At 33.8% G+C, this 19587-nt stretch overlaps 1 protein-coding gene across 4 annotated transcripts in view; it reads left to right on the top strand.

Annotated features, from left to right (window-relative positions):
* Positions 1-17676: 17676 nt before the first annotated feature.
* PPEF1 (protein phosphatase with EF-hand domain 1) overlaps positions 17677-19587 on the top strand; it is a 169751-nt gene continuing 167840 nt past the window's right edge. For 2 of the 4 annotated variants that reach the window (XM_051984412.1, XM_051984409.1), the window contains exons 1-2: positions 17678-17821; positions 18500-18727. The gene's annotated coding sequence lies outside the window, so the exon portion shown is untranslated. Of the gene's footprint in view, positions 17822-18499; positions 18728-19587 lie in introns of all 4 variants that reach the window. The other 2 variants (XM_051984413.1, XM_051984410.1) reach the window with 2 other exon arrangements.

Genomic DNA, 19587 nt, shown 5'->3' with positions numbered 1-19587 from the left:
ATATGCTCCTGACTATTTTAAGGAAAAGTCCATTTATTCCTATGCTCTCAAGTGTTTTTATTAGGAATGAATGTTGGATTTTATCAAATGCTTTTTCTGCATCTATTGAGATGATCATATGGTTTTTGTTAGTTTGGTTATTGATGTAATCAATTATGCTAATAGTTTTCCTAATATTGAACCAGCCCTGCATTCCTGGTATAAATCCTACTTGGTCATAGTGTATTATCCTGAGGATGATTTTCTGTAATCTTTTTGCTAATATTTTATTTAAGATTTTAGCATCAATATTCATTAGGGAGATTGGTCTATAATTTTCTTTCTCTGTTTTCAACAACCTACCTGGTTTAGGTATCAGTACCATGTCTGTGTCATAAAAGGAGTTTGGTAGGACTCCTTCAATCCCTATTTTTTCGAATAGTTTATTTAGCATTGGAGTTCATTGTTCTTTAAATGTTTGGTAGAATTCACATGTAAATCCATCTGGTCTTGGGGATTTTTTCTTAGGGAGTTGGTTAATCGCTTGTTCTATTTCTTTTTCTAAAATGGGACTGTTTAGGATATTTACTTCTTCCTCTGTTAATCTGGGCAAGCTAATTTTTGAAGGAGTTAGAGTTCAAATGTTGGAGTTTGTTCTTCTCAGAGCACAGCCGGTTTAGAGGCTTAGAGCCCTTCGGATGTCTCCAAATCCAAAGGTTCTGTCCTTCAGCCTCTGCCTCTGCTTTCTTTTGCCTCCGACCAAGACAGAGATGGAAGGTCTCTCTTATCTCCTTCTGGGGAGCCCAGCCACCAACTTGCCGCGGAGAGAGGGCTTCTGGCGTAGCTCCACTGAAAGCCGTCAAAAGTGTTCTCTGCACCAGAGTCGTTCCTCTCGAGTCCAGCGCGATCAGCCAGCCAAGAGGAAAAAATGTATTCTGCCATAGATCCCCCATCGCTGGCCTTTTATATGCCTCTTCTGAGAGAATGGGATTATGGGTTTTCTCCCATAGTGCTCTCTGGCCCAATGAGCTTTAAGAGAGGTGTAGAAAGTGTACTTTGTGAAGCTAGCATACTTGTGGGCTCCAGTGAGTAAAGGTGTGAACACAAGCCTTGTCTTAATTAGTTCTACTTAGTACCTTGTTTCAGGTTCTGGCCAAAACAACTTCTTGTAAGATTAGATCAACTCTAATTACTTAGCAGTTAGTAAGGATTCCAACATGAAGGTATTCTTCCATTTCATTTAAGTTGTAGAATTTATAGGCATAAAGTTGGGCAAAGTAACTTCTAATTATTGCTCTAATTTCCTCTTCGTTAGTGGCAAGTTCTCCCTTTTCATTTTTAAGACTAACAATTTGATTTTCCTCTTTCCTTTTTTAATCAGATTTACTAAGAGTTTGTCTATTTTGTTGGTTTTTTCATAGTACCAACTTTTAGTTTTATTAATTCAATAGTTTTTTTACTCTCAATTTTATTCATCTCTCCTTTTATTTTTAGAATTTCAAGTTTAGTGTTTGACTGGGGGTTTTTAATTTGTTCCTTTTCTAGCATTTTTAGTTGCAAGCCCAATTCATTGACCTTCTCTTTCTCTATTTTATGCAAGTAGGCCTCTAGAGATATGAAATTTCCCCTTATTGCTTTGGCTGCATCCCACACATTTTGGTATGATGTCTCATTATTGTCGTTTTCTTGGGTGAAGTTATTAATTATGTCTTTGATTTGCTGTTTCACCCAATCATTCTTTAGGATGAGATTATTTAGTGTCCAATTATTTTTTGGTCTACTTTCCCCTGGCTTTTTGTTGAATGTAATTTTCATTGCCTCGTGATCTGAAAAGGATGCATTTACTATTTCTGCCTTACTGCATTTGAATTTGAGATTTTTATGTCCTAATATATAGTCAATTTTTTTTATAGGTTCCATGAACTGCTGAAAATAAAGTGTACTCCTTTCTGTCTCCATTTTGTTTTCTCCAGAGATCTATCATATCTAACTTTTCTAGGATTCTATTTACCTCTTTGACTTCTTTCTTATTTATTTTGATTTATCTAATTCTGAGAGTGCAAGGTTGAGATCTCCCACTATCATAATTTTGCTGTCTATTTCTTCTTGTAGCTCTCTTAATTTCTCTTTTAAGAATTTAGATGCTACACCGCTTGGTGCATATATGTTTAATATTGATATTGCTTCATTATCTATGCTACCCTTTAGCAAGATATAGTGCCCTTCCTTATCTCTTTTAATTAGATCAATTTTTGCTTTTGCTTGATCTGAGGTCAGGATGGCTACCCCTGCTTTTTTTACTTCACCTGAAACATAGATTCTGCTCCAGCCTTTTACCTTTAACCTGCATGTATCTCCCTGCTTCAAGTGTGTTTCCTGTAAACAACATATTGTAGGATTCTGGCTTTTAATCCATTCTGCTAACCACTTCCTCTTTATGGGAGAGTTTACCCCGTTCACATTTATGGTTAAAATTACCAATTCTGTATTACTTGCCATCTTGTTAACCCCTGTTTATGCTTTTCTCCCTTCTTTCCCCCTTACCCCCTTTTCCAGTATTAAACTTGTAAGCACCATTTGCTTTTCATAGCCCTCCCTTTTTAGTATCCCTACCTCTGCCTTAGAGTTCCTATCTTACTCCTTTTCTTCACAGTTTCCGTATTTCCTTCTGCTTAGCTTATTCCTTCCCTTTTCACTTTTCCCTTATCACTTTTCAATGAGGTGGGAGAAGTTTCACCATAAATTGAATATGTCTAAAATTTTTCTCTTAAAGCCAATTCTGATGGCAGTAAGATAGCCACTATATTCATCCCCCTCCATTCTTTCTCTCAAATATAATAGGTTTCCTTTGTCTCTTTGTGAGATGTAGTACCCCCACTTTACCCTTTTTCTGGTACAATGTCCTTTCCACCTCTAGTTTCTAGAACAAAGTATACATGTGTTCTTTATACATCTTTATATCAGAAATATAGTTCCCAAGATTTCTTTTTACCTTTTTAGGTTTCTCTTTAGTATTATATTTGTAGATCAAACTTTTTGTTAAGTTCTGTTTTTTTCATCAAAAATAGGTAAAATTCACTTATCTCGTTGAATGACTATCTTCTTCTCTGGAAAAAGATGCTCATTCTGGCTGAGTAAGTTATTTTTGGTTGCATACCGAGTTCCTTTGCCTTTTGGAATATCATATTCCAGGCCCTTTGATCTTCTAATGTGGATGCTGCTAGATCCTGGGTAATCCTTATTGTGGCTCCTCTATATTTGAATTGGGTTTTTCTAGCCGCTTGCAATATTTTTTCCTTCATCTGAGGGTTCTGGCATTTGGCTACTATATTTCTTAGTGTTTTGATTTTAGGATCCCTTTCAGTAGGTGATCAATGAATTCTTTCAATGTCTATTTTACCCTCTGTTTCTATGACTTCTGGGCATTTCCCTTTGATAATTTCCTGGAAAATAGTGTCCAGGCTCTTTTTTCATCATATTTTTCTGGGAGTCCAATAATTCTCAGATTGTCCCTCTTGGATCTATTTTCCAGGTCTGTTGTTTTCCCAAGAAGGTATTTCACAGTTTTTTTCCATTGTTTGATTTTTTTGGTTTTGCTTGACTGATTCTTGTTGTCTTGTCAAGTCATTCAATTCCATTTGTTTGATTCTGATTTTCAATGAATTTCAATGAAATTTCAATTTTTCACTCACTTTTTAAATATCTTTTTCTAATTGTCCAATTGAGTTGTTTTGTTCTATGGAGTTTTTTTTTTTTTCCATTTCGCCAATTTTATTTTTTAGAGAGCTGTTTTCTTTTTCCAGTTCACTAATCCTATTTTTCAAGGATTTTATTTCTTTATCCACTCTGTCTTTAAATGAGTGGGATGACTTCTCCAGACTCTCTTTTCAATTTTTTGCTCATTTTATCAGAGAAGAATCAAAGACAAACTAGCAAAGAAAAAAAGAAAAAAACCCAAATGGAATCTGCTTTTTGCGGGGAGGGGCTACGTGGTGTTACCGAGCTTCCTCTACAGACTGCAGTAGGTAGCAGCGAGGCACTAGCAGTACTGTGCTGCACCTGCACTCTGAGATTCTGAGATTCTGAGAGCGTGCTGAGACATGGTGGGGGAGGGGTGGCCAGGTCCCAAGAGACTCCAGCTGTTTGGGGTTGTATTCTTCACCCCCGGTTTTTTTAGCTTCTCTGCTGGGCTACTGACTTGCTGTCAGGGCAAAGTATCCTTTCCTGTAGCAAAGCTCTCCCCACAGAGACAGCTGAGATCACACCCCTCCCCACTCCAGTCTGCTCGGCTGTGAGCTGCCTCCCGTGCTCTCGCTGCCACTGCCTGCCCTCAGCCTGCACCCAATCTAAAACTGTCCCTGCCCTCGAACAAAAACAGACCCTTCCTGGTGAATTTCAAGGATATCTTCTCTTGGTAACTATTTGTGGGGTTTTTTCAGTCAAGCATTAATTCAGAGGCTTTTCATGAAATGAATTCTGAGAGAAAACACGGAGCTTACACAGCTGTATGCCTTCTCTCCGCCATCTTGGCCAGAAGTCCCGACAATTTTCAAAATTAAAACTATTTCTAGTCATATGAAAAGGTGTTTTAAATCATTGTTGATCAAAGAAATGCAAATTAAGACAACTCTGAGATATCACTACACACCTGTCAGATTGGCTAAGATGACAGGAAAAGATAATGACAAATGTTGGAGGGGATGTGAAAAAATCAGGACATTAATGCATTGTTGGTGGAATTGTGAACAGATCCAACTATTCTGGAGAGAAGTTTGGAACTATACTCAAAAAGTTATTTGATCCAGCAGTGTTACTACTGGGCTTATATCCCAAAGAGATGTTAAAGAAGGGAAAGGGACCCATATGTGCAAAAATGTTTGTGGCAGCCCTTTTTATAGTGGCTAGAAACTGGAAATTAGAGGGATGCCCATCAATTGGAGGATGGCTGAACAAATTGTGATATATGAATGTTATGGAATATTATTGTTCTATAAGAAATGACCAGCAAGTGGGAAAACGAAATTAGTATGGCAGAAATTAGGCATGTACCCACACTTAACAACCGTATACCAAGATAAGATCAAAATGGGTCCATGATTTAGGCATAAAGAATGAGATTATAAATAAATTAGAGGAACATAGGATAGTTTACCTCTTAGACTTGTGGAGGAGGAATAAATTTTGTGACCAAAGATGAACTAGAGATCATTATTAATCACAAAATAGAAAATTTTGATTATATCAAATTAAAAAGCCTTTGCACAAACAAAGCTAATGCAAACAAGATTAGAAGGGAAGCAACAAAGTGGAAAAACATTTTTGCAGTTAAAGGTTCTGATAAAGGTCTCATTTCCAAAATATTGATTCTAATCTATAAGAAATCAAGCCATTCTCCAATTGATAAATGGTCAAAAGATATGAACAGACAATTTTCAGATGATGAAATTGAAACTATTTCCACTCATATGAGTGTTCCAAATCATTACCACTACACCCCTGTCAGATTGGCTAAGATGACAGAAAAAAATAATGATGAATGTTGGAGGGGATGCAGAAAAACGGGGACACCGATGCATTGTTGGAGGAGTTGTGAACGAATCCAACCATTCTGGAGAGCAATCTGGAATTATGCCCCAAAAGTTATCAAACTGTGCATACCCTTTGATCCAGCAGTGCTACTACTGGGCTTATACCCCAAAGAGATACTAAAGAAGGGAAAGGAACCTGTATGTGCCAAAATGTTTGTGGCAGTCCTGTTTGTAGTGGCTAGAAACTGGAAAATGAATGGATGTCCATCAATTGGAGAATGGTTGGGTAAATTGTGGTATGTGAATGTTATGGAATATTATTGTTCTGTAAGAAATGACTAGCAGGATAAATACAGAGACTTACATGAACTGATGCTGAGTGAAATGAGCAGTATCCAGAGATCATTTTATATGTCAACAACAATACTATATGAGCATGTATTCTGATGGAAGTGGATATCTTCAACAAGGAGAAGATCTAATTCAGTTCCAATTGATCAATGATGAACAGAATCAGCTACGCCCAGAGAAGGAACACTGGGAAATGAATATAAACTGTTTGCATGTTTGTTTTTCTTCCCCGGGCTATTTTTACCTTTTGAATCCAATTCTTCCTGTGCAACAAGAGAAATGTTCAATTCTGCACACATATATTGTATCTAAGATATACTGTGATATATTCAACATGTATAGAACTGCTTGCCATCTGGAGGAGGGGGTTGAGGGAGAAGGGATAAAGTTGGAACAGAAGTGAGTGCAAGGGATAATGTTGTAAAGAAATTTTTTTCAAAATAAAAAAAAAAAAAAAAAGAAAAGAAATGACCAGCAGGATGATTTCAGAAAGGCCTGGAGAGACTTACATGAACTGATGCTAAGTGAAATGAGCAGAACCAGGAGATCATTATATACTTCAACAACAATGATGATCAATTCTGATGGATGTGGCTCTTGTCAACAATGAGAGGATCCAAATAGTTCCAATTGAACTCTAATGAACAGAACCAGCTATACCCAGAGAAAGAACACCTGGAAATGAGTATGGACCACTACATAACATTTCCACTCTTTCTGCTAATGTTTGCTTGCATTTTTTGTTTTTTTCTTCTCAAGTTATTTTTACCTCCTTCCTAAATCTGATCTTTCTTGTGCAACAAGATAATTGTATCAATATGTATACATATATTGTATCTAACATATACTTTATCATATTTAACATGTATGGGACTACCTGTCATCTAGGGGAGGGGGTGGAGGGAAGGAAGGAAAAAGTTGGAACAGAAGGTTTTGCAAAGGTGAGTGTTGAAAAATTACCCATGCATATGTTTTATATATAAAAAGCTATAATAAAACAAAAATTTTTTAAATCAGCTTTAGCTTTGCCTGGGGTGCAAAATATAATATTCATTACTTTATTAAGTATTTGCTATTTTAATATCTGACTTTTGTCCTAGTTTTGCAAATTTAGACTATAAAATTAAAATTTTAAATTAGTAACATTCTGTCCTTGAAATACTTTTTGCAAGCAAGTCCTTGAAGACCTCTTCTCCCTCAACAGTTATAGGGAAACAAAACATCATTTACTTTTATCACACTAAAATATATCTAAAAGCTTGATTTCTTTTCCAACTGAATACTAGTTACACAAAGACCATCACAACTAGTGATGAATTTAACAAATAAATCCATTTATTTAATCCAAAAGCAAAGAAAAATCAGAAAAGTTATATATAGGAATATACTAGACAATATGTAGAGTGAGAGAACTTACCTAGTTATTAATTCCTTAAAGAAGAAATAGTACATCACAATATATTGAAAGAATTGACTCCTTTCCTATTAAATGTTTACACAAAGACCATCAGAACTGGTGATGAACTTAACAAATAAATCTAGTTATTCAATCCATTAACAAACAGAAAACAGAAAAGTTATACAGATTGGAATATGCCAGAATATACGAATGAGCTTTTCCCTTTGGAGCAAGATAACCTAGCTCATCAAGCAAGAGTTTCCAATCTAACCCAAGGGAAAATTCCATCATTCTCTAGTGAATCAAAATAGAAATCAGAGCACCATATTAAAGCACCAGCCCTTACACTTGTTGGCATCCTCTTAAAACCTTTTCCCCCTCCAACACCTCCAAGAAAGTCTAGAATTATGTATGTCATCTCTTTCTGCCAAAGCCAAGAAGGCCTTTCCTTTCCCAAAGTTCTCAGCAACTCTGTCCCTCATTCATGAATCTTTGAGTAATAATTCTCTTCCTCATTGAAAAGAATCTTAAGCAAATGTACAAGGCTTAAACTCTATAGACTTTGGAAAACAGATGTTACCATAGATTTCCTGAGGGTTTTCTGATATGAAATAACTTAGCTACTGTTTCTATTAGGTCCTTGCATCTTTGTCAGTCCTCACCTTTCCAAATACCTGGGATAATGGTCTCTTGATTTTATAACTAGAATGATATGAATATGTCTTAATCTTCAGGGACTCATTCCTAAAGTCCTTCACAAAGGTCTTTGTTCCTGATCCTGAATGCTATACTATACTAGCAGTTTTACTAGCAAGTTTACTAGCAATTTTTTAGACTAGCCCTGAAACATCTCCTTATCAATACTATATTTTAGGAGCACTGGGAAGCACTGCAATTCTTCCTGCCATTCCATAACTTCTATTTGTACTATGAGCTATATGTGCACTCAGTTCTAAGAATGAAAAAAACAAAACAAACTTCTATTTTCCTTCAGTCAAAAAGTAAGTCTATTAGTCCTCAGAGCCTTGGTTATAATGGGCTTTCTTCTTCAAAAACTAGGTCTTTGAAAGCCAGAACAACCAGTAAGTTAGTGAACTTTTGCCAAACTGCTTTCCAGTTTTCCAGAATTTTTGTTAAATAGGAAATCTCTAATCCAGTAGTTGGTATCCTCAGTCTAACTGAACACTATGTTTGATTGTTTCTGAATTTTGCTTAACTTAGTTTGATCCATTGACCAACTTTTCTATTGTTGTTTTCTAATCTAGTATCAAATAGTTTTGATGATTATTACATTATATCAAAGTCTGAGATCTGGTAATATTAGTCTTCTTTCATTCCTTTCCCCACTCCCCCACCCTTTATTTCCACTGAGATTTCTCACTTTATGTTACTACAGATTAATATTGTTATTATTTTTTCTAGATCTCTAAAGTAATCACTTTTGAATTGTATTGGTGTAATGCTGAATCTATAAATTAGTTTGGGTAGTTTTGCCAATTTTATCATATTAATGTGGTACAATGTATCATTTATATATATTTAAATATTTATTTCTATAAAGAGAATTTTTAGTTACATTCACATAAGATTCTAAGTATGTTATCTTAGGTTGACACTTAGATAATATATTCATTCTGTAGTATTTCTGTCTCTTTCTGCTGAGTTTTATTAGTAATATATAGGAAGGTTGATTTTTACAAGTTTATTTTATAAAATGATATTTATGAAAGTTAGTAAATTTTTTTTTAGTTAATTCTTTAGGAATCTCTAATATACTATCATATCTACAAATAAAGAAAATTTTGTTTCTTTTTTGTCTATTCTTGTTCTATCAATTTCTTTCTTTGCCTTATTGCTATGAATAGAATTTCTATAAAATCAAATAACAGCAGAAGGTGGTCATAGGTTCAATGGCAGAATGAATCGTATTTTATTGTAAATTTTTCTAATTTTAATAACAAATGATGTTAACTCTGAGATCTAGAAAGATGTGTGTTTTACTAAAGAAAAGTCAGTTTGTTTTTATGCTTCAAAATATATATATATATATATATATATATATAATACACACATTTATATCCATATCCACATTATATATCCAGTTAAAGTTTTTTAAACATTATTTTGGGATTTTAAATTCTTTTTTATTTCTCTGTTAGATTTGCTTGGATCTACAAGGGACATGGTGAATTCTCTACCAATTATTATTATCTAGTTTTCCTTTTTTGTCTGATTAATTTTTCCTAGAACTTAGGTGTTATGTCATACAGAAGACTTATTATAAACCAGATGGGGCAGGTAGCTGATGAAGTGGGTAAAGCACTGGGCTAAAGTCAGAAAGATTTGAGTTCAAATCCAGCGTCAGATACTTGCTAGCTCTTGTTAGCAACTTTGTCTCTGGGCACTCTCTGGCAAATCTGATTTGTGTTCCTCTTCTGTAAAATGGAGACACTGGAGAAGGAAATGGCGTAGTATTTTTGCCAAGAAAATGCCATGGATCCAGATGTCCAGAGAGTCATGTGGAGTTGGACACAACTAAGCAACAACAAATGTTCTAGGTACTGTGCTAAGTATTTTACAATTATTAGCTCATTTTATCCTCACACAACCACACTAGCATTTAGTGATCATTAAGGCTGGATCTCAATAAAATCAATAAAACTTGGGTCTTCCTGATACAAAGATGATATAAAAATAAAGTGTTATATCATGACTTTTATAATTGTAAAGTTTACTGTCAAGTATTAGGAGATATACATGGGTGTTTGGACTAGAATACATTCTATAGGCAATGTATTGAGCTCCTATGAGCTCAGTGCTGAAAGATTAAGTATTCATTGATGATGAAGCATATTGACTCCCATATTGGGACACTGAGCAGGAAGAACCACCCAACTGATAGACTTTAATGGGAGGAATATCTTCTACTAGTGCTCTCATTTTCCTCACTCAAAAGCAGATGGAATGGGACTCTCTGGGAGTTCCTAAAAGGAGAGGAAAAAAATTCTTTTCCTCCTTGACCAGTACCTACCTGATTAAGTACCTATCAGTGGTTGCTATGTGGGTAAATCTGTCAGGATCTCAAAGCCTTGCCTTGTCTGCTTTTCCTGACTTAGGTTACCAAAAAATATTTCTGTATTCCAACCTGAGAGCCAGCTTTCTGTTGTGAGATTCTGGGGTTTTCTTAGCAAAAATACTGGAGTACTTTGCCATTTCTTTCTCCAGTGGGTTAGCTAATCAGGATTAAATAATTTGCACAACATCACTCAACTAGGGAGTGTCTGAGCTGGATTTGAACTCAGAACTTCAAGATCTGAATTCAAGATGTGAATTCTAGAGGCTTGAAATCCTTGGAGATCTATGTCAGTGTTGTCTACACTCTGTGAGGTACCTCCATGGCTACTGCAATGCTTTTTGGAGGAAAAAATGACCACTAAAAGCAAGATGAGCTCTGACCTAGTCTGGCTTTCCAGAAAAAAACCCAGAACCTGAGGGAGTTGTTCAAATAATGAATAGCTGAGGTAAAAGGGAGATAAAAGATTAGCAATATCCCACTAAATGTTTCCTTTTTTAATTATTTATTAATCTACCAGGATAGTAAATGAGAGCTATGGATTCTTGTCTTATATTTCAAACTTTTATCATAACTGTAGATAATTTGAGTTTCAAGATATCACTTTTGTCAAGTATCAAGAAAGCAGGAAATGCAAGAATGCCTATAAAGTACAGAAATGTTTATGTCCTTCAAACACTAACTTCAAGTTCAAACGCTGAAGGCTGTTTTCAATCCATAATTTTTTTTCATACTAAATTTATCTTTGTAGAGGGGTAAGATGATACAATGATTTCAGGAAGACTTGAGTTAAAATCTGGCCCCAGTCACTTAAAATCTGTGTGACCGTGAGCAAGTCATTTAACTGCTATTCCCCTCAGTTTCTCCAGCTGCAAAATGGGAATAATAGTAGCATCTACAGCACATCATGATAAAAGGTGATCTAAGGCTCACCTTGGGAATTGGGAGGGGAAAAAGCTTACTCATTACTCATCCAGCTATTTTTCTGCCTCTAATGTGACATATTTGCAGATATATAGACCCTTATAGAAATGGAATTTGATAGGACCAGGATGTTAGTTGAATTTGTTATTTGAAAGGAAGAGTAAAGAACTAATTTTAAGATTTGGAGCTTACATAATTGAAGGTAATACAAAAAAGGCTATAATACAATTTAGAATATGATTAATTATGTGTAATAATCGACATTCAACCAAAATCCTATAATGAAGAATTCCTCTGACTATCATTATTGGATCTGTGATTTCATCTCAAAGAAAATAATTTTTAACAATGAAGTTAGGTTTGTTTTCAGAAAGTTAGAATCTTAGAAATTGCCTGGGCCACTGAGAGATTACATGACTTGATCATACATATAGATAGTATGAATTATAAGTGGATCTTAGCCTAGATCTGTATCTACTATATCATACTGCCATTCTGTCAATTAGGTAACTATAGTCTTTTAAAAGTTTTATTTATACTTTAACATATTTAACATGTATTGGGTCAACCTGCCATGGCAGGGGAGGGGATGGGGGAAGGAGGAGAAAAATTGGAACAGAAGGTTTGGCAATTGTCAATGCTGTAAAATTATCCATGCATATAACTTTTAAATAAAAAGCTATTAAAAAATAAAATAAAATAAAGTAAAAAAAAGTTTTATTTATTCATTTAATTCTGATTATATCTTTAAAAATGTATTTAACACTTTTTGCTAGGCAGACTAAGGTGAACTGGCAAGGATTAGCTCAACAATCAAATTCTTGATTTACTTTTCTTCAAGATGATGGTTACAGAAGTCTTTAGTTTCAAACAAAATAAATATATTTTATGGGTTTTTTTTTTTTTTTTTGGCATGACTACAATATAGACCAAAGGAAAAAATAAGGAATTATTTACTTGAAAGAAGTATTCTTTAATATCTTCTGATATGAAGTCTTGTGACAGAATGGGCAAATTATTTTTAAAATGTAAGTCTTTGAGAGTTAAACAAGGAAAGTGTTAGGTATTTATCCTCCTCACTGCCCACAAAACACAAATAAAAATGGAAATAACAACACTCACCCCATCTTCCATAATCAATATTCTTGAAAAAAAATCATGGTTTTTAAGTATTCAAGTTTAAAACAATCACAGGTATAATCAGGTAAATAAAAATACATCACTAGAATTGGCATTTATATATATATGACCAAGAAGAATTAGAAAAAGAAATTCCATCCAAAATAAATTATAGAAGTATTTGGAAATATTATCTTTTAAGATTTGCCCAGGAACTTTATAAATTTAACTATAACACTCTTTATAACAAACAGACCTAAACAATTAGAGAAATTTAGTTGTTCACAGACAAATTGTCAATATAAAAATAAAAATACTATCTAAATTAATTTGCTCATTCAGAGCTGTATCAAACTCCTAAAAGAATAGGGTGAGGAAAAATAACAGTAAAATTTATATGAAAAAAACACAAGGTCAAAAATTTTAAGAGTAATAATGAAAAAAAATTTAAAGGAAAGTCTTTCAATATCAGATCTCAAGCTATATTATAAAATAATAATCATTACAACTACTTGGTCTATTTTTTTTTTCTTAATGAGTGGAGTAAATTAAATATATCATATATCTAAAGTAAACAAAAATAGTAGCATAGTATGGACTTTGGTAAGTCCAAAAACAAAGAGTTACTAAGAGAAGAACTATTTGACAAAAAAAATGTTGGCAAAAATTGGGTTTTAGATTATCTTCTCAAGCCATATATTGATATAAACTTTAAATGAATATTTACCCATTTATGGGTATTTTATATATAATGTATGTAATCGCCAGGTGATGTGGAGAGATCCATAAAGTGGTGAATGGAAGGGACCATATAGGCTAACTGCTTGGGGGAGAGGGTTTGCTTGCATCTCTACATGTGGAGAAGGAATCAGATGGGTGCCAACAAGCCGCATTCGCCTTGTCCATCGCAGAGAGACAGAGCAGACCCGTGAAACAAAGGAGAAGACCCAAGAAATATCGGGTGATTCTGTTGCTGATTGTGCTCACCATTGAAAGAGCATAGCTGACAATGAGACTGTTAAAAGGATTTTTAAAAATCTTCAGGAATCATTGGATTTCCTAAGACAAGATGAGAGTGTTTCAGTTCTTGAAAAAACAGCAAGAATCATTGGATTCCTTGAGATGAAATATTGTTGATGAGACTTTTGCAGTACAACAGGGCTTACAGGAACTATTGGATTCCTGGCACATGAAGTAATGGACAATGGAATCCTATTGGACTGTTTCTAGAACTTATGGACATGTGTAAATTTTCAGGATGATTCATGTTATTTACATTACTACTAGCCTGTGTTATATTGCTATGTGCTTATGTAAATTATGTATAATGCCTCCCATATTGATGGATTTACGTATACCATGTATATGTGTGTGTGTGTGTTATATAGAATGTCACATCATAAACAAATTAGAAAAAAGAAGGAAAAATTACCTTTAGATCTATGAATAGAAGAAGAGTTCATAAATAAATAAACAATGTTAGAGTAAATCCTATAAGATAAAATGGACAACTTTGGTTATATAAAAATGTTACAAGTTTTATACAACAAATTCAATTATTAAAATTGGGGAGGGAATCCTTTTACAACTTTCTCTAATAACGGTTTCATTTTCAAGGTACATAAGAAAATGATTAAAATTCATAAAAGGAAGAGAAATTTCCTGCTAAATAAATGCTGAAAGGATATGAACAATTTTCAAAGTATGAAATCCAGACTGTCATCTCAATAATCATATAAAAATGTCAGTACAAAAGAATGAAGATGATATACTTTCTGACAAAAAGGTGATGAATTTAAGATATAGGAAGAAACATAGATGCTCAGACATAGGTAATAAGAGAGTTTATTTTACAGATTACACAGATATATATTGAGGGATTTGTTTTTTAAAATTTCTCAGTGGAAGGGACAGATTAAGTTTAAAAATTGAAAAATAAAAAAATTAATATTTTTTAAAAGGAGCCAAAATTATCATAGAAAATGTAGAGACAACTTGGGTTCATTAAGTCTTCATCCTTGCAATTGAGAAAGAAATACTTTAGGTACTTTGTTCTAGTTCTCTGAGGCACAGTTTAGCTAACTTCTGAGAGACTCAAATAGTGAATTTTTATTTTTTTATTTTGTTTTCATCAGAGCAGCTTGTTAATTAAAGTTATCCATTCAGAAGTATAGAAAACTGTAACATGTATTAGTGAAAAAGCACATACATTAATGAAATCATAGCTTCTTAAACTACTGAATATTATCATGGAGAATAGCACATCAAATGATAAAATGTATATTACATATAAAAGACTTGTGGCTAGTATATCATTTTGAATCTGGATTTAAAAAAGGTCTGCTGCTATCTTGATATTAAATGAGAGGAAAAGAAGTGGGGAGAAGCCCTACATCAAACCTCAGATTCTGCTTTGAATATGATTGTATTATGCTATCTTTTCATAATTAAAGTGTGATTAGAACCTTCTGTAAGGTCATATAATTATGCATAATCATGCATATTGTGCATAATTATTAAATTTTTAATTAAAATATATTATAATTCATAGATAATGGATTCAAGCCTTATAATAAAAGTCCAGAGTAGCAAAATTTGTGAATGCTTTCAAACCCAAGAACAGATCAAACATGTATGAGAGCATGAAAGACAGAATACTATTAAAAAACAGAACTGCATTACTGATAACTTCTGTATTATTCAATTTAACAGTTCAATTCAGTGAACACTTATTTAGTATCTACTATGTACCAGGTATTGGGTACAGTGTTACAAATTCAAAGGAGAGACATTTTACTGGGAGAACATGGCGTGTAGATAAATAAATCAATACAAAATGTATAAAAAGTAATACAAAATAATTTTGGGGATGAGAAAATTAACAATTTGGAGGATGTTTAGTAAACATCTTATGTTGGAGGAAGCACTTGAGTAGAACCTTGGAAAGGCTTAGGGATTTTTTTTTTTTTTTTCAGTGAGGAGAGAGAGCATTCCAGAAATAAGAAGAAAGATGTACAGAGGAATGGAGATGGGAGATTGGACATGATATGTGTGTATGGGAAAAGCAAGTAGCCCAGTTTGTCTAGATTCTGAAACACAAAAAGTGTTTGTGGGGGAAGGTAATAGGAAAATTATTTAAGGATGTGTCTTGCTCATAGGAGGCACCTAGTGCTAGTTGAAATGAATTTGCTAATGCTTTTCTCCTCATTGTTATCAACCAGAAAAGAGCATTTAGCCTTCTATTCATGTATGGTTGTGTGGTGAGTTTTATGTAAGGGAACAGATGCAATACCTTTGCTTTAGAAGTTTGCAACACAGATATAGCTGCATTTCTAGAAGATTTTCTTTGTTCTGGATTGTATTTGTGATTTCACTAGCATAAGAACCTTCAATTAAGGAACTTCTACCAAGGCTAGTCAAAGCCTCCTCTGAAACTTAAAGTATTGCCAGAGGGGAGAGAAGGCTAAGAGGCAAGTTGATTTGCCCAGAATCATACAGCCAGTATGTTTTAGAGGTAAGACTCAAACCCAGGTCTAGCCTGATTCCAGCTCTCAAGATCTCCAATAAACTGTATACTTATTATGTGCTTTATTATGTACACATGTAGCAAATACATGTAGTAAAAATGAAAACATCAAGTCAAGATAAGAATGGGAACATCAAATTCAGATTTTAAAAAGAGTTAAATGTTGGATCATGTGACCAATAAGGAGAAGGACTAGACATTTTCTTCAGTTCTCAGGAACTCTAAAACTTCCCCAGATAGGAATTATGTTCCAGAGATAAAATAATTGCTGTTGTCTTTAGTAGACCAAGATACCAAGAAGTTTAATGTGGTTTAAAATGAACAAATAAACACCAGAAGAGAAGGCTAATCTCTAATCCTTATTACACTCATTCAGCATCTTCTTCCCCACCAATTCTCAAGCTCTGGGAGAGGATTACAAGCAGACCCACAGGTGTCCTTGCGATTGCCTTTGCTAGCATAGCCTGTCCTTGACTTTACTTCATCTTTGGCAACAAGCAGAAGATCTCAACTCTATCCCTTCTTTCCTGAACTGAGCCTTCCTAGACTCCAGTTTCTTAAAGAGAAAAACTGGAATGATACTAATACTAATACCAGTGTTATAATACCAGACTTTGGTACAGCACTGTATCTACTGAGTCATTTATTACCTCTAAAGCCAATGCCAATGCTAATACTAGTGCCAATATTGACACAAATACCAACACTGATTAATTCTGTTACCAACACTGGTATAGTCTCTAATATGGTAACAGTTCTGAAATGATCAGCCTGACAGTGTTTTGTAAACAAAACATTTTATAAAACTTAAAGTGCTAAATGGATATGAGATTTATGTACTATCAATAAATGTCATAAAGTTGTGAAGATCAAATGACATAACATATGAAAAATGCTTTGCAAGCCTTTAAGTGCTATATAAATGCTTGCTACTTTTACCATCCTTCCCTTCTGTTCCCATTTGCCATACTAGTTTTTAGAAATGCTAATTGTAAAAATTATTAGCATAGTGCTTTGAGCTATTTGGAAGGAAGAGGCTCTTAAAATATAGTGACAGGAACTGAACCTGTGATTTCATTGATTATAGGAGACTTTTGCATGTAAAGACTTCCTATACCAATGTTGGTCAGCACCTTCTTTCCTACTTAATAGTGTTAGATGTGTAGAGTACTGAGATTAAGTGACTTGCCCACAAAGCTGGTATACATCAGATGGAGAACTTGGACTGAGGGCTTTATGGCTCTAGCATTAGCTTTTTCTCCAGTAACTCACACTTGTAAATAATAAATGCTCATTATAAAGATACACTTTATACATTATAAAGATAAAGATCGAAATATATTTTAGCAATCACTCTTAATGGGAGTAATTATATGGAATAAAAATATAATTTCATGAAATAAAAAAATGATAATAATCTAAGCTTTTCCCCCCACATTTTAAAAAATATATTAGTTGTAATCATCTCCTTGAGTAAACCTTTAAATAAAGTAGCTTATGAATGTCAAAACTGAAGGATTTAAATTGTACTTTCCTTTACTTTCTACATTCATGAGCAACAAAATGCATTACTACAGATAATAAGAGTAGAAAGGAGAAATGAAACATCTGGAAATTCATCCTTTGGACAAGCATAAAGTAATTAATCAAACCCATATTTTCAAGGAAGGCACCGCTATGTCTCCTTTTTACATTGTGAGGTTGTCAAGGTAACCCACCAAAGGACCATTCTAGAATTTACCTTCAGAAGATTCCAGAAAGGAGGCAGGAGGAAGTTTTCTCAATTAAGACTCATAAGTACTGCAATGGATTGTGACCTAAGCCTGCTGGTCAGGCCAAAAGATTCAACAACAATCAAAGTGGAGATCTGGGAATCCATTTTTCTTGAACATAAGTGAGATTGATAAATCTTAGAGGGAAGGGTAAGACACTTACTGAATCAAATTAATTGAAAGAAACCAAGATCTGTGTAGGAATAGAAAACATGCAGTAAAATATTACATCCCCTCCATTCTTGTTTAGATCATGCTTTGGTTCAACAATTTATAAGCTTTTTGTTTTATGTTTTTTTGTTATTTTGTTTGCTATTTATATTACAAAGATCCCTCATCAAAGGTGGGGTGGCTTTGTCCTTAGATTTAGTCCAAAAGTTTTAATATCTGAAATGTCAGAAATATTTTCATCATCATCACCATAATGGTCATTATTATTATATAACATGTTCTCAAGTGATTATATAACACATTCTCTGTAGCATAAGGGATGGAGGGCTAGCCTTATAGACAAGAAAATATAGATTCAGATCTAGCTTGTGTTAACAGAGCCAACTCTTTAAGACTTTAAGTTAAATCTGCGTAAAAGAAATAAAGTTTTCCTCATGGGAGCTGCCTATGCCGATAAAATCACTGGTCTAGATAAACACAGCATAACCACCAACAAAAATATGGTGTCACCTGTTACACAGTCCCAGTGGCAGGGACTCCGAAGATGATTCCAGTGTATATGGTCCCAGATTTGTTATTTTAAATGTACATTTCATTGATATAACAAACAATAAGCATAAGCACATTTCCTTTGTTTTGCATTATTTTGGGTTGTAGCTCCTACACAGAAACTAAACATGAGAAACTGAGATTGGTCTGTCACCAAATCATGCCATGTGCAAAACTGAGATATGTGAAGAGTGCAAATACTGAAAATTTCAAGAAACAAATAGTGGCAGCATTAAAAAATACCATTACTCACTAAAGCAAGAATCATGTGTTAAGAAGCTTGTTCTGAACCTATGAGACATCTATGAAGCTGGAAATCTGATTTACATTTACAAGGTAAACAAATTCCAAAGATTAAAATTTATAGTTACAATTATATGTGTTTTAGGATAAAATGGACACTTAGCAAAGCATGGAGTCAAGGATTTCATTTACTTTAATTTCCCTAGCTTGTTCATGTGATTAAAATAAGCTATCATCAACCTAGTCTATTCATGAGGATATAAATGATACTTGACCATAATCCTCAGTCTAGCAATTTTTAATTGTCTTTTGAAATGTAGGAGCCAGAGATTGGAATTATGATTTCAAATGTATAGGGAATATCTATGTAAGGAATCTCTCTCTATGTTAGGTCAGTACCTTTTTTTAAATTTAGTCTTAGAGAATTGGTTAGATGGTTCAGGGGATCAAATGACTTCACATATCCATTATGCATGAGTTGGGTATAAGGTGATTTGAATCTAGATCTTCTTGCTTTTTCCTTTCTTTACCAAACTCCTCTTACTGTATATCATTTTGAATCAAATTCTTTCTAAAATTTTGACGGCATTCAGAAATTGTGCTATGAAAAACCCTTAGACTATAGGTGTAGAAGTCTATGTGAGGAAACTATTTTCTAGTTTCCAGTTAAAATTGAATTTGTTATGAGTCAATGTACTATTTATGATTTACAATATTATGCTTTATGGAAAGGAATGATCCTTAAAAAAAGCAGTTTGCATCTAAACTAAGTTTGCTAGAACTCACAAATACACACATAAACACATAGAGTATGTAATATAAGGCAAATATATGGAAGATTAGGCAGTTCTGAAAAACAAAAAACAAAACAAGGTGAAATAAAATATTGGCTGTAGAGGAATCTTATTTTGTTGGAAAGAAGTTAAATGCTGATTTTCACATTGATGGTGGGA

Source organism: Antechinus flavipes, chromosome 3 (assembly GCF_016432865.1).
Source record: "Antechinus flavipes isolate AdamAnt ecotype Samford, QLD, Australia chromosome 3, AdamAnt_v2, whole genome shotgun sequence".
Classification (NCBI taxonomy): domain Eukaryota; kingdom Metazoa; phylum Chordata; class Mammalia; order Dasyuromorphia; family Dasyuridae; genus Antechinus; species Antechinus flavipes.
This window is presented reverse-complemented; position numbering and strand designations above follow the sequence as displayed.